The following is a 9,030-nucleotide window of genomic DNA, read 5'->3' on the forward strand; positions in this document are numbered from 1 at the left end:
AGGTACTGCTTGGATTTGAACCCAGGATCTCCTGTTTACAAGACAGGCACTTTAACCAACTAAGCCACAGCACCACTTTGGACAGTATCAAAATACTTTATCAAATTCTTGTAATAAAAAGTCAGTATCAATTTGTTCTAATCTGTGGCTGTGTGATAAGACTTACAGTTATGGGCATCTTAGGCTTGATGTGGGAAAACACCTATGGTGGTCTCCCAGCAACCCCTTAAGAGGGCAGCTTACTTTTGCCACAGACAATGCATACAATTACGGTTGCAGTCATCTTCACAGAATGCTTACGCCGATGTCTAAAGACATAGCAGCCCAATGTGGGGCTCGAACCCACGACCCTGAGATTAAGAGTCTCATGCTCTACCGACTGAGCTAACCGGGCATTTTAACCATATTGACCCTGCCAATTTTCAAACAAAACTGGCCAAGACAAAGTAATCAATGAGCATTAGTCCCATCAACCCTTTAAGAGGTCGTCTTTGCTTTGCCACAGACAATGTATACAATTATGGTTGTACACATCAAGACAAAATACTTGTGCCAATGTCTAAAGACATGGAAGAGTCATGCACTGACTGAGCTAACCGGGCATGAGAAATGTATTCAATGTTGCAAAATATCACATTGACCTTGTGGAACCCTAACCTTCAAATCCAGCAATTTTCTTGCTGGTCTCCCATGGGATTTTTACCAATGTCTAAAACACATTCATGTAATGGCATAAGGTGAAAGAAAGCTGTATAGATTGCATAGATACATTGCATGATGCTTTCCCCTGCCCACCCAAGAGTGAACGCCAGATTGCTATGGTTAGTGCACATATAGTTGACATTGAAGGAAAGTCTATTGTATAGATACTTTGCAGGTTTGCAACCACTAGCAAAAAAACACTGATGAGAAGAGATGTTTTTTGGTGCCTCAAGAAAAGCTTGTATCAAATTATACTGCAGACTGCAAGGTACTGCTGGGATTTGAACCCAGGATCTCCTGTTTACTAGACAGGCACTTTAACCAACTAAGCCACAGCACCACTTTAGACAGAATCAAGATACTTTACCAAATTCTTGTAATAAAAAGTCAGTATCAATATGTTCTTATCTGTGGCTGTGTGATAAGACTTACAGTTATGGGCATCTTAGGCTTGATGTGGGAAAACGCCTATGGTGGTCTCCCAGCAACCCCTTAAGAGGGCAGCTTACTTTTGCCACAGACAATGCATACAATTACGGTTGCAGTCATCTTCACAGAATGCTTACGCCGATGTCTAAAGACATAGCAGCCCAATGTGGGGCTCGAACCCACGACCCTGAGATTAAGAGTCTCATGCTCTACCGACTGAGCTAACCGGGCATTTTAACCATATTGACCCTGCCAATTTTCAAACAAAACTGGCCAAGACAAAGTAATCAATGAGCATTAGTCCCATCAACCCTTTAAGAGGTCGTCTTTGCTTTGCCACAGACAATGTATACAATTATGGTTGTACACATCAAGACAAAATACTTGTGCCAATGTCTAAAGACATGGAAGAGTCATGCACTGACTGAGCTAACCGGGCATGAGAAATGTATTCAATGTTGCAAAATATCACATTGACCTTGTGGAACCCTAACCTTCAAATCCAGCAATTTTCTTGCTGGTCTCCCATGGGATTTTTACCAATGTCTAAAACACATTCATGTAATGGCATAAGGTGAAAGAAAGCTGTATAGATTGCATAGATACATTGCATGATGCTTTCCCCTGCCCACCCAAGAGTGAACGCCAGATTGCTATGGTTAGTGCACATATAGTTGACATTGAAGGAAAGTCTATTGTATAGATACTTTGCAGGTTTGCAACCACTAGCAAAAAACGCTGATGAGACGAGATGTTTTTTGGTGCCTCAAGAAACGCTTGTATCAAATTATACTGCAGACTGCAAGGTACTGCTGGGATTTGAACCCAGGATCTCCTGTTTACAAGACAGGCACTTTAACCAACTAAGCCACAGCACCACTTTGGACAGAATCAAAATACTTTATCAAATTCTTGTAATAAAAAGTCAATATCAATTTGTTCTAATCTGTGGCTGTGTGATAAGACTTACAGTTATGGGCATCTTAGGCTTGATGTGGGAAAACACCTATGGTGGTCTCCCAGCAACCCCTTAAGAGGGCAGCTTACTTTTGCCACAGACAATGCATACAATTACGGTTGCAGTCATCTTCACAGAATGCTTACGCCGATGTCTAAAGACATAGCAGCCCAATGTGGGGCTCGAACCCACGACCCTGAGATTAAGAGTCTCATGCTCTACCGACTGAGCTAACCGGGCATTTTAACCATATTGACCCTGCCAATTTTCAAACAAAACTGGCCAAGACAAAGTAATCAATGAGCATTAGTCCCATCAACCCTTTAAGAGGTCGTCTTTGCTTTGCCACAGACAATGTATACAATTATGGTTGTACACATCAAGACAAAATACTTGTGCCAATGTCTAAAGACATGGAAGAGTCATGCACTGACTGAGCTAACCGGGCATGAGAAATGTATTCAATGTTGCAAAATATCACATTGACCTTGTGGAACCCTAACCTTCAAATCCAGCAATTTTCTTGCTGGTCTCCCATGGGATTTTTACCAATGTCTAAAACACATTCATGTAATGGCATAAGGTGAAAGAAAGCTGTATAGATTGCATAGATACATTGCATGATGCTTTCCCCTGCCCACCCAAGAGTGAACGCCAGATTGCTATGGTTAGTGCACATATAGTTGACATTGAAGGAAAGTCTATTGTATAGATACTTTGCAGGTTTGCAACCACTAGCAAAAAAACACTGATGAGAAGAGATGTTTTTTGGTGCCTCAAGAAAAGCTTGTATCAAATTATACTGCAGACTGCAAGGTACTGCTGGGATTTGAACCCAGGATCTCCTGTTTACTAGACAGGCACTTTAACCAACTAAGCCACAGCACCACTTTAGACAGAATCAAGATACTTTACCAAATTCTTGTAATAAAAAGTCAGTATCAATATGTTCTTATCTGTGGCTGTGTGATAAGACTTACAGTTATGGGCATCTTAGGCTTGATGTGGGAAAACGCCTATGGTGGTCTCCCAGCAACCCCTTAAGAGGGCAGCTTACTTTTGCCACAGACAATGCATACAATTACGGTTGCAGTCATCTTCACAGAATGCTTACGCCGATGTCTAAAGACATAGCAGCCCAATGTGGGGCTCGAACCCACGACCCTGAGATTAAGAGTCTCATGCTCTACCGACTGAGCTAACCGGGCATTTTAACCATATTGACCCTGCCAATTTTCAAACAAAACTGGCCAAGACAAAGTAATCAATGAGCATTAGTCCCATCAACCCTTTAAGAGGTCGTCTTTGCTTTGCCACAGACAATGTATACAATTATGGTTGTACACATCAAGACAAAATACTTGTGCCAATGTCTAAAGACATGGAAGAGTCATGCACTGACTGAGCTAACCGGGCATGAGAAATGTATTCAATGTTGCAAAATATCACATTGACCTTGTGGAACCCTAACCTTCAAATCCAGCAATTTTCTTGCTGGTCTCCCATGGGATTTTTACCAATGTCTAAAACACATTCATGTAATGGCATAAGGTGAAAGAAAGCTGTATAGATTGCATAGATACATTGCATGACGCTTTCCCCTGCCCACCCAAGAGTGAACGCCAGATTGCTATGGTTAGTGCACATATAGTTGACATTGAAGGAAAGTCTATTGTATAGATACTTTGCAGGTTTGCAACCACTAGCAAAAACCGCTGATGAGACGAGATGTTTTTTGGTGCCTCAAGAAAAGCTTGTATCAATTTATACTGCAGACTGCAAGGTACTGCTGGGATTTGAACCCAGGATCTCCTGTTTACAAGACAGGCACTTTAACCAACTAAGCCACAGCACCACTTTGGACAGTATCAAAATACTTTATCAAATTCTTGTAATAAAAAGTCAGTATCAATTTGTTCTAATCTGTGGCTGTGTGATAAGACTTACAGTTATGGGCATCTTAGGCTTGATGTGGGAAAACACCTATGGTGGTCTCCCAGCAACCCCTTAAGAGGGCAGCTTACTTTTGCCACAGACAATGCATACAATTACGGTTGCAGTCATCTTCACAGAATGCTTACGCCGATGTCTAAAGACATAGCAGCCCAATGTGGGGCTCGAACCCACGACCCTGAGATTAAGAGTCTCATGCTCTACCGACTGAGCTAACCGGGCATTTTAACCATATTGACCCTGCCAATTTTCAAACAAAACTGGCCAAGACAAAGTAATCAATGAGCATTAGTCCCATCAACCCTTTAAGAGGTCGTCTTTGCTTTGCCACAGACAATGTATACAATTATGGTTGTACACATCAAGACAAAATACTTGTGCCAATGTCTAAAGACATGGAAGAGTCATGCACTGACTGAGCTAACCGGGCATGAGAAATGTATTCAATGTTGCAAAATATCACATTGACCTTGTGGAACCCTAACCTTCAAATCCAGCAATTTTCTTGCTGGTCTCCCATGGGATTTTTACCAATGTCTAAAACACATTCATGTAATGGCATAAGGTGAAAGAAAGCTGTATAGATTGCATAGATACATTGCATGATGCTTTCCCCTGCCCACCCAAGAGTGAACGCCAGATTGCTATGGTTAGTGCACATATAGTTGACATTGAAGGAAAGTCTATTGTATAGATACTTTGCAGGTTTGCAACCACTAGCAAAAAAACACTGATGAGAAGAGATGTTTTTTGGTGCCTCAAGAAAAGCTTGTATCAAATTATACTGCAGACTGCAAGGTACTGCTGGGATTTGAACCCAGGATCTCCTGTTTACTAGACAGGCACTTTAACCAACTAAGCCACAGCACCACTTTAGACAGAATCAAGATACTTTACCAAATTCTTGTAATAAAAAGTCAGTATCAATATGTTCTTATCTGTGGCTGTGTGATAAGACTTACAGTTATGGGCATCTTAGGCTTGATGTGGGAAAACGCCTATGGTGGTCTCCCAGCAACCCCTTAAGAGGGCAGCTTACTTTTGCCACAGACAATGCATACAATTACGGTTGCAGTCATCTTCACAGAATGCTTACGCCGATGTCTAAAGACATAGCAGCCCAATGTGGGGCTCGAACCCACGACCCTGAGATTAAGAGTCTCATGCTCTACCGACTGAGCTAACCGGGCATTTTAACCATATTGACCCTGCCAATTTTCAAACAAAACTGGCCAAGACAAAGTAATCAATGAGCATTAGTCCCATCAACCCTTTAAGAGGTCGTCTTTGCTTTGCCACAGACAATGTATACAATTATGGTTGTACACATCAAGACAAAATACTTGTGCCAATGTCTAAAGACATGGAAGAGTCATGCACTGACTGAGCTAACCGGGCATGAGAAATGTATTCAATGTTGCAAAATATCACATTGACCTTGTGGAACCCTAACCTTCAAATCCAGCAATTTTCTTGCTGGTCTCCCATGGGATTTTTACCAATGTCTAAAACACATTCATGTAATGGCATAAGGTGAAAGAAAGCTGTATAGATTGCATAGATACATTGCATGACGCTTTCCCCTGCCCACCCAAGAGTGAACGCCAGATTGCTATGGTTAGTGCACATATAGTTGACATTGAAGGAAAGTCTATTGTATAGATACTTTGCAGGTTTGCAACCACTAGCAAAAAACGCTGATGAGACGAGATGTTTTTTGGTGCCTCAAGAAAAGCTTGTATCAATTTATACTGCAGACTGCAAGGTACTGCTGGGATTTGAACCCAGGATCTCCTGTTTACAAGACAGGCACTTTAACCAACTAAGCCACAGCACCACTTTGGACAGTATCAAAATACTTTATCAAATTCTTGTAATAAAAAGTCAGTATCAATTTGTTCTAATCTGTGGCTGTGTGATAAGACTTACAGTTATGGGCATCTTAGGCTTGATGTGGGAAAATACCTATGGTGGTCTCCCAGCAACCCCTTAAGAGGGCAGCTTACTTTTGCCACAGACAATGCATACAATTACGGTTGCAGTCATCTTCACAGAATGCTTACGCCGATGTCTAAAGACATAGCAGCCCAATGTGGGGCTCGAACCCACGACCCTGAGATTAAGAGTCTCATGCTCTACCGACTGAGCTAACCGGGCATTTTAACAATATTGACCCTGCCAATTTTCAAACAAAACTGGCCAAGACAAAGTAATCAATGAGCATTAGTCCCATCAACCCTTTAAGAGGTCGTCTTTGCTTTGCCACAGACAATGTATACAATTATGGTTGTACACATCAAGACAAATTACTTGTGCCAATGTCTAAAGACATGGAAGAGTCATGCACTGACTGAGCTAACCGGGCATGAGAAATGTATTCAATGTTGCAAAATATCACATTGACCTTGTGGAACCCTAACCTTCAAATCCAGCAATTTTCTTGCTGGTCTCCCATGGGATTTTTACCAATGTCTAAAACACATTCATGTAATGGCATAAGGTGAAAGAAAGCTGTATAGATTGCATAGATACATTGCATGACGCTTTCCCCTGCCCACCCAAGAGTGAACGCCAGATTGCTATGGTTAGTGCACATATAGTTGACATTGAAGGAAAGTCTATTGTATAGATACTTTGCAGGTTTGCAACCACTAGCAAAAGACGCTGATGAGACGAGATGTTTTTTGGTGCCTCAAGAAAAGCTTGTATCAAATTATACTGCAGACTGCAAGGTACTGCTGGGATTTGAACCCAGGATCTCCTGTTTACTAGACAGGCACTTTAACCAACTAAGCCACAGCACCACTTTAGACAGAATCAAAATACTTTACCAAATTCTTGTAATAAAAAGTCAGTATCAATATGTTCTTATCTGTGGCTGTGTGATAAGACTTACAGTTATGGGCATCTTAGGCTTGATGTGGGAAAACACCTATGGTGGTCTCCCAGCAACCCCTTAAGAGGGCAGCTTACTTTTGCCACAGACAATGCATACAATTACTGTTGCAGTCATCTTCACAGAATGCTTACGCCGATGTCTAAAGACATAGCAGCCCAATGTGGGGCTCGAACCGACGACCCTGAGATTAAGAGTCTCATGCTCTACCGACTGAGCTAACCGGTCATTTTAAAAATATTGACCCTGCCAATTTTCAAACAAAACTGGCCAAGACAAAGTAATCAATGAGCATTAGTCCCATCAACCCTTTAAGAGGTCGTCTTTGCTTTGCCACAGACAATGTATACAATTATGGTTGTACACATCAAGACAAAATACTTGTGCCAATGTCTAAAGACATGGAAGAGTCATGCACTGACTGAGCTAACCGGGCATGAGAAATGTATTCAATGTTGCAAAATATCACATTGACCTTGTGGAACCCTAACCTTCAAATCCAGCAATTTTCTTGCTGGTCTCCCATGGGATTTTTACCAATGTCTAAAAGACATTTATGTAATGGCATAAGGTGAAAGAAAGCTGTATAGATTGCATAGATACATTGCATGACGCTTTCCCCTGCCCACCCAAGAGTGAACGCCAGATTGCTATGGTTAGTGCACATATAGTTGACATTGAAGGAAAGTCTATTGTATAGATACTTTGCAGGTTTGCCACCACTAGCAAAAAAACGCTGATGAGACGAGATGTTTTTTGGTGCCTCAAGAAAAGCTTGTATCAAATTATACTGCAGACTGCAAGGTACTGCTGGGATTTGAACCCAGGATCTCCTGTTTACTAGACAGGCACTTTAACCAACTAAGCCACAGCACCACTTTAGACAGAATCAAAATACTTTACCAAATTCTTGTAATAAAAAGTCAGTATCAATATGTTCTTATCTGTGGCTGTGTGATAAGACTTACAGTTATGGGCATCTTAGGCTTGATGTGGGAAAATACCTATGGTGGTCTCCCAGCAACCCCTTAAGAGGGCAGCTTACTTTTGCCACAGACAATGCATACAATTACGGTTGCAGTCATCTTCACAGAATGCTTACGCCGATGTCTAAAGACATAGCAGCCCAATGTGGGGCTCGAACCCACGACCTGTTTACTAGACAGGCACTTTAACCAACTAAGCCACAGCACCACTTTAGACAGTATCAAAATACTTTACCAAATTCTTGTAATAAAAAGTCAGTATCAATATGTTCTTATCTGTGGCTGTGTGATAAGACTTACAGTTATGGGCATCTTAGGCTTGATGTGGGAAAATACCTATGGTGGTCTCCCAGCAACCCCTTAAGAGGGCAGCTTACTTTTGCCACAGACAATGCATACAATTACGGTTGCAGTCATCTTCACAGAATGCTTACGCCGATGTCTAAAGACATAGCAGCCCAATGTGGGGCTCGAACCCACGACCCTGAGATTAAGAGTCTCATGCTCTACCGACTGAGCTAACCGGGCATTTTAACAATATTGACCCTGCCAATTTTCAAACAAAACTGGCCAAGACAAAGTAATCAATGAGCATTAGTCCCATCAACCCTTTAAGAGGTCGTCTTTGCTTTGCCACAGACAATGTATACAATTATGGTTGTACACATCAAGACAAATTACTTGTGCCAATGTCTAAAGACATGGAAGAGTCATGCACTGACTGAGCTAACCGGGCATGAGAAATGTATTCAATGTTGCAAAATATCACATTGACCTTGTGGAACCCTAACCTTCAAATCCAGCAATTTTCTTGCTGGTCTCCCATGGGATTTTTACCAATGTCTAAAACACATTCATGTAATGGCATAAGGTGAAAGAAAGCTGTATAGATTGCATAGATACATTGCATGACGCTTTCCCCTGCCCACCCAAGAGTGAACGCCAGATTGCTATGGTTAGTGCACATATAGTTGACATTGAAGGAAAGTCTATTGTATAGATACTTTGCAGGTTTGCAACCACTAGCAAAAGACGCTGATGAGACGAGATGTTTTTTGGTGCCTCAAGAAAAGCTTGTATCAAATTATACTGCAGACTGCAAGGTA

The 9,030-nt window shown here is 41.6% G+C and overlaps 18 non-coding genes across 18 annotated transcripts in view; all 18 read right to left on the minus strand.

Annotated features, from left to right (window-relative positions):
- On the minus strand, positions 1 to 74 carry AC3HAE_034399 (transfer RNA threonine (anticodon UGU)). Its single transcript has one exon. It is a non-coding gene; the product is annotated as a tRNA-Thr (tRNA).
- A 247-nt stretch (positions 75 to 321) lies between these two features.
- Positions 322 to 394, minus strand: AC3HAE_034400 (transfer RNA lysine (anticodon CUU)). Its single transcript has one exon. It is a non-coding gene; the product is annotated as a tRNA-Lys (tRNA).
- Positions 395 to 968: 574 nt separating this feature from the next.
- On the minus strand, positions 969 to 1,042 carry AC3HAE_034401 (transfer RNA threonine (anticodon AGU)). The gene has a single exon. It is a non-coding gene; the product is annotated as a tRNA-Thr (tRNA).
- Positions 1,043 to 1,289: 247 nt separating this feature from the next.
- AC3HAE_034402 (transfer RNA lysine (anticodon CUU)) lies at positions 1,290 to 1,362 on the minus strand. Its single transcript has one exon. It is a non-coding gene; the product is annotated as a tRNA-Lys (tRNA).
- Positions 1,363 to 1,935: 573 nt separating this feature from the next.
- AC3HAE_034404 (transfer RNA threonine (anticodon UGU)) lies at positions 1,936 to 2,009 on the minus strand. Its single transcript has one exon. It is a non-coding gene; the product is annotated as a tRNA-Thr (tRNA).
- Positions 2,010 to 2,256: 247 nt separating this feature from the next.
- Positions 2,257 to 2,329, minus strand: AC3HAE_034406 (transfer RNA lysine (anticodon CUU)). Its single transcript has one exon. It is a non-coding gene; the product is annotated as a tRNA-Lys (tRNA).
- A 574-nt stretch (positions 2,330 to 2,903) lies between these two features.
- AC3HAE_034407 (transfer RNA threonine (anticodon AGU)) lies at positions 2,904 to 2,977 on the minus strand. Its single transcript has one exon. It is a non-coding gene; the product is annotated as a tRNA-Thr (tRNA).
- Positions 2,978 to 3,224: 247 nt separating this feature from the next.
- On the minus strand, positions 3,225 to 3,297 carry AC3HAE_034408 (transfer RNA lysine (anticodon CUU)). Its single transcript has one exon. It is a non-coding gene; the product is annotated as a tRNA-Lys (tRNA).
- A 573-nt stretch (positions 3,298 to 3,870) lies between these two features.
- On the minus strand, positions 3,871 to 3,944 carry AC3HAE_034409 (transfer RNA threonine (anticodon UGU)). The gene has a single exon. It is a non-coding gene; the product is annotated as a tRNA-Thr (tRNA).
- Positions 3,945 to 4,191: 247 nt separating this feature from the next.
- AC3HAE_034410 (transfer RNA lysine (anticodon CUU)) lies at positions 4,192 to 4,264 on the minus strand. Its single transcript has one exon. It is a non-coding gene; the product is annotated as a tRNA-Lys (tRNA).
- Positions 4,265 to 4,838: 574 nt separating this feature from the next.
- On the minus strand, positions 4,839 to 4,912 carry AC3HAE_034411 (transfer RNA threonine (anticodon AGU)). The gene has a single exon. It is a non-coding gene; the product is annotated as a tRNA-Thr (tRNA).
- Positions 4,913 to 5,159: 247 nt separating this feature from the next.
- AC3HAE_034412 (transfer RNA lysine (anticodon CUU)) lies at positions 5,160 to 5,232 on the minus strand. The gene has a single exon. It is a non-coding gene; the product is annotated as a tRNA-Lys (tRNA).
- A 573-nt stretch (positions 5,233 to 5,805) lies between these two features.
- Positions 5,806 to 5,879, minus strand: AC3HAE_034413 (transfer RNA threonine (anticodon UGU)). Its single transcript has one exon. It is a non-coding gene; the product is annotated as a tRNA-Thr (tRNA).
- A 247-nt stretch (positions 5,880 to 6,126) lies between these two features.
- Positions 6,127 to 6,199, minus strand: AC3HAE_034414 (transfer RNA lysine (anticodon CUU)). Its single transcript has one exon. It is a non-coding gene; the product is annotated as a tRNA-Lys (tRNA).
- A 573-nt stretch (positions 6,200 to 6,772) lies between these two features.
- AC3HAE_034417 (transfer RNA threonine (anticodon AGU)) lies at positions 6,773 to 6,846 on the minus strand. The gene has a single exon. It is a non-coding gene; the product is annotated as a tRNA-Thr (tRNA).
- An 894-nt stretch (positions 6,847 to 7,740) lies between these two features.
- Positions 7,741 to 7,814, minus strand: AC3HAE_034418 (transfer RNA threonine (anticodon AGU)). Its single transcript has one exon. It is a non-coding gene; the product is annotated as a tRNA-Thr (tRNA).
- A 565-nt stretch (positions 7,815 to 8,379) lies between these two features.
- AC3HAE_034419 (transfer RNA lysine (anticodon CUU)) lies at positions 8,380 to 8,452 on the minus strand. Its single transcript has one exon. It is a non-coding gene; the product is annotated as a tRNA-Lys (tRNA).
- A 573-nt stretch (positions 8,453 to 9,025) lies between these two features.
- Positions 9,026 to 9,030, minus strand: part of AC3HAE_034420 (transfer RNA threonine (anticodon AGU)) — a 74-nt gene continuing 69 nt past the window's right edge. The window contains exon 1 of the tRNA in view: positions 9,026 to 9,030. This exon is cut by the window's right edge and continues 69 nt beyond it. This is a non-coding gene — a tRNA (tRNA-Thr).

The sequence above is a fragment of the Micromesistius poutassou genome (assembly GCF_964030765.1).
Source record: "Micromesistius poutassou genome assembly, chromosome: 19".
In the NCBI taxonomy this organism is placed as follows: domain Eukaryota; kingdom Metazoa; phylum Chordata; class Actinopteri; order Gadiformes; family Gadidae; genus Micromesistius; species Micromesistius poutassou.